The sequence below is a fragment of the Gossypium hirsutum genome, chromosome D06 (assembly GCF_007990345.1).
Source record: "Gossypium hirsutum isolate 1008001.06 chromosome D06, Gossypium_hirsutum_v2.1, whole genome shotgun sequence".
Taxonomy (NCBI): domain Eukaryota; kingdom Viridiplantae; phylum Streptophyta; class Magnoliopsida; order Malvales; family Malvaceae; genus Gossypium; species Gossypium hirsutum.
The window spans coordinates 54,267,192-54,272,342 of NC_053442.1; the positions used below are offsets into that span (position 1 = coordinate 54,267,192).

Consider the following 5,151-nt stretch of genomic DNA (forward strand, 5'->3'; position numbering starts at 1 on the left):
AACAAATTTTCATGAGGGATTTCCTGGAAAGAACGTTGAGCCACATGATTACCAACATTAACAGAACAATTAGTATCATCTCACTCACTAGGGACTCTCATAAAATCACGTGCTTGAAGAGTTATCTTCTCATCACCTACATTAAGCAAAAATTCACCATTAGCCACATCGATAATAGTTCCAATAGTGGCTAAAAAGGGTCGACCTAAAATTATAGGTACCTCAATATCCTCATTCATGTCCAATACAACAAAATCAACAAGGAATATAAATTTCTCTACTTTTACAAGTACATTCTCAATAATACCCCTATGATATCTGATTGATCTATCAGCTAATTGATTACTCATCCTAGTGGGTTTTGGTTCCCCAAGATCAAGTTGTTTGAACATTTTATAAGGCATAACATTTATGCTAGCCCCCAAATCAGCCAAACCTTTTTCAAAATTTAAACTACTAATGAGAAAAGGAATAGTAAAACTTCCTCGATCTTTAAGTTTTTTAAGTAGTTTGTTTTGGAGAATGGCCGAATAAACTTCATTGAGCTCCACAGCCGACAAGTTGTCTAACTTGTTATTTGTTAAAAACTCCTTTAAAAATTTGACATACTTTGACATCTTTGAAAAGGCTTCAACAAAAGGTAAGTCAATATGCAATTTTTTTAGAAGTTAAAGAAATTTACCAAATTGTTCTTTTGTGCAGTCTCTCTTCAATGTTGTTGGATATGGAATTCGATGTTTTTATTCTCTAATTACCGGCTTATGCTCTTTCTTATCTCCTTCAACCTCATCACTTTTCACAATAACTTCTAGATTTGGCTTCTGTTCAGGCTCAACTATCCCTTCCACACTTTGAATAGTGATTACATGGGCTTGATCCTTTGGGTTAGTTTCAGTATTGTTAGGTTAGATACCTTGCGGTATTTCTAAAACAAGTTAGGCAAGCTATCCAATTTGATTTTAAGCCCATGAATCGATGCTTGCTAATTTTTCATTTTTGTTTTGGTGTTTTGAAATCAAGTTTTTGACATCGAAATAAATTTAGCCAACATCTCCTCAAGGTTCGTTTTCTTCTCTTGTAGATAAAGTTGCTGAAAACTTGAAGGGGGTTGTGACCTTTGATTTCCTTGACCACCTCAAGAGAAATTTGGATGGTTCCTCTAACCTGCATTATAGTTATTGGTATAGGGGTTATTTTGAGGTTTAGAATTGTTACCCATAAAATTGACTTGCTCATGCTCCATGATAGGACCGAAAGGTAAACATTCTAAATTGATCATCCTCGCTCCATTCGCATCGTATTGCATTACTAGATTCACCTGCATAGAAAAATTGAAACCATTAATTTTCTTATTTAGTGCTTCCACTTGAATTGACAACATAGTAATTGTATCTAGATTAAAAACACTGGCTGCTTTCATCGATTTTGTTCTCATGACTTGCCATTGATAGTTATTCAGTGCTATATCCTAAATAAACTCTTGAGCTGCCTCGGCTGTTTTATTATTCAATGTTCCACCAGCTGCTGCATCAATTAATGACCTACTTGAGGGATTCAAACTATTGTTAAAGGTTTGAACTTGTAACCACAAAGGTAACCCATGATGATGGCACATTGTCAAAAGATATTTAAATCTCTCTCATGCATCATATAATGTCTCCAAATCAATTTGAGCAAAAGAAGAGATATCATTCCTCAATTTAGCTATTTTAGTCAATGGGAAGTACTTCAAAAGAAATTTCTCATTCATTTGATCCGAATTCGTGATAGAACCTCGTGGCAATGAATTTAACCACTCTTTTGCCTTACACCTCAAAGAGAATGGGAACAACCGTAAACGTATGGCGTCATCAGTAGCGCCATTGAACTTAATTGTGTCACAAATCTCTAGAAAGTTAGCCAAACGAGTATTCAGATCTTCTTCTTACAAACCATCAAACTGAACATATTATTGTACCATTTGAATTGTATTCGGCTTCAGCACAAAATTGTTTGCAGCAATGGTAGTTCTCATAATACTTGATTCAGCCCCAATTAGAGTGGGCATAGCATAATAAAACATAATACTTGAGCAAGAGGTGTTGGAAGCTACTAATTATTTTTATTATCACCTATCTCCACAGTAATATCCTTTTCCTTTTGATTGTCTACTATATTTTGTTGATTTTTCCTTGCTTCTCTAGCCTATCTACGATTTCTAGGAGCAGCTTTTTCAATCTCACTATCAAAAAGTAATAGATCCAACGGGTTTCCCCTAATCATAAAACAAAAGAACTTTTCATAAGCAAACAAATGAAAAATTAGAATGTAAAAATTAAATTAAAAATATTAAAATAAAAAATTGCTAAATTAATAGAAATAAAGTTTTCCTAATATTTTAGTCCCTGGTAATGGCTCCAAAAACTTGATGTGCATGAAACCAACTAAAAATTTGACAAAGGAAAGTGCACTTATCAATTAATAGTATAGCTACGGTAATAAACATATCATTCCCACGAGGACTAAAAGTACTAGTAATTATCGTCTTTCTATTATTTAACCGAAAAATTGGAAAGATTGAGTAAAACTAAAATTAACTAAAATTATTAACTAAAGAACACGACAAAGAAAAAATCAGGAAAATAAATGATTAACAAAGAAGAATAAAGACAATATCCAAGAAAGAATCCACCTAAACTTTATTTGTCATTATCAATCTATATTACGCAATTTCTTCACTTAGTACCTCGATCCGTAGAAATCCTTAAATTATGCTAATATCTCTTTCGAGAGTAAGAGCAATTGACTCTAGGTTGATTAATTGAAATTTCTTTCTAATTAAAACCCCTATTATCACATCAAATTGATCGGTGGATCCCCCTATTAGATTTGACACTAATCTGGTAGATTTAAATCGTCCTATTTCTAGGATTGCATACAACTCCACTTAATTATGCTAGATTTACTCTTAAACAGGGACTTTTCCTCCTCTGATTTAAGCATATTAAACATGGATAAATAATCTAGAAATATTTAACCAAGAATTAAACAAAAAAATTTGAGAACAAGACCCAAGTATTTATTGCGTAAAACTAAAAATCAAAAGACAAAATTCATCATAGGGTTACTCCCCTAGGTATTTAGAAAATTAGTTCATAATCGCAAATAAAAACATCTCAAAGACAGAATATTCACAAGAAATAAAGAAATTCATAATAAACTTCAAAGAAATCAAAAGAAAATTTTCAACCTTGGTGGAAATCTGCTTCAGTGTCGGCTTGAATGGTGTTTTTCGAGTTGTTTTCTTGAATATTCTTTGAAGACTTTCTCCTCTCTTCTTATCTTTGTCATATATAGGTCTTAGAATTCCCAAAAAAACCTAAAAATTACATTTTTCCACATGTTTGGAGTGCAAGTCACGAAATCTACACATTCTGGCACATGGTCGTGTGGTAGCCCATGTGGCCACACAACCGTGTGTCTAACCCGTGTGGAATAGCCCCGCCCGTGTGGCTTTTGAAACTTGCTTCGATTTTTCAATTTTCACTTCTTTTGCTCCCAAATGCTCTCTTAAGTAAAGAAACATGAATTTAACAGAGTAGAAGAATCAAATTCACCATTTTACATCAAATAATCTTCCGAAAATGCATTAAGAATGGAATTAAAACATGTTACTTTTGGCATTTATTAGGAGGAAATTGAAGACATGGATTTCTCGCGACTGTAGTAGAGGCTGAGGAAGAGGTGGCATTTGGTGTCTTCCACCTTTTAGAGGTGGGGAAGGCGACCCTAGTTTTACCTCTAGTGTTGTTCATTATGTATATGAAAGAACAGACAAAAACCAAATAACTCAACAACATTACAAATTAAATAAAAGATAATCAAGTTGAGATAAGGACCGTAAATGCTTCAATTCACTTCCCAGTGAACACCAATTCACTAAATATGTTAAAACTAGTATAGGAAAAATATAATCCTAAGACTAAGAGTAACACTAAAACTAATGAGCCAAAAACATCTCATGTAAACTAATAGTAGAATAATAAGAAACTAAAATTAATAATAAACAAAATAATAATAAATCATTATAATAATATAATAAAAATAATAAAAAAATAAACACAAAAAGTAAATACGGTAGACAAACAGTGGGGGGTTGGTAGACGACAATGACGGAGCGACGAGGGGACGGTCGGTGGTGTTGGGGTAAAATAGTGAAACGGCTGACGAGAAACGATGGCTACAACAAGGACGAGCGAGTGAGGAATGAACGGGGGAAGGTGTTCTTTAACGAAAAGGAAAAGGGGGAGAAAAAGGAAGGGAAAAAATAGGGTTGGTGGTGGCATATAGGTTTGGGATGGTTCAATGGAGGTAGAGATCTAGGGGAACAATGGCTGAAAAGGGGAGGGTGAATGGCAATAACTTGTGAATGGGGGAAAGAAAAAAGTTGAGGGGTGCAGTTGTGAGTGATCATCTTGGTTGGTACGACTAAAGGCGGTGGTGTGTGGTGGCGATGAGGGAAAAGGGAAGGGAACAGGGATAAGGGGAGGAAAGAACGATGACAAGAAGTGGAGAATGACGGTGAAGGGTTGGATGAAGCTTGAGGATGTGAACGACGGCTAGGAAAACACAAAAGTGAAACAAAAATTTTGAAACCCTAGACCTGAATAGAAGGTATGATCATATATATGGCTCGTGTTGGGCCACACGACTATGTCTGGACACCGTGTAAAGCCCCTTAGCCTGTGTGTAATTTGAAACATGAAAAAATAAGCTTTAGTCTCCACATGGCCTTGGACATGCCCGTGTGTCCAGGCCGTGTAGTCTCTTTTAAACTGTGTGATCCTTTCGTTCACTTCTCCCACGGCCATGTACATGGGCATCTGAGTCACAAGTCCATGTATCTCTCTGTGACCGTGTGAGTTAAAATAAAATTGGAAACAATTGGCTCCAGTATTCACACAGCCTAGGAAACGTCTATGTGTCTCACACGGCTGTGTCGCCAGGTTGTGTGGTGTTTCTAAGACCGTGTGGACCCTTTTATTATTATTTTATTTTTTTAATAACATACTTGGCATGCCTCAAAATTAAAAGAAATAAAAATCAACACACGGGTTGCCTCCCGAGAAACTCTTATTTAGAGTCTAAGCACAACTTTCCCTTTCACGTATA

General features: G+C 35.2%; 1 non-coding gene across 1 annotated transcript; it reads left to right on the forward strand.

The window, feature by feature from the left end:
- Positions 1-1,595: 1,595 nt before the first annotated feature.
- Positions 1,596-1,702, forward strand: LOC121218827 (small nucleolar RNA R71). The gene has a single exon (XR_005915304.1). It is a non-coding gene; the product is annotated as a small nucleolar RNA R71 (small nucleolar RNA).
- The last annotated feature ends 3,449 nt before the right edge of the window (positions 1,703-5,151 follow it).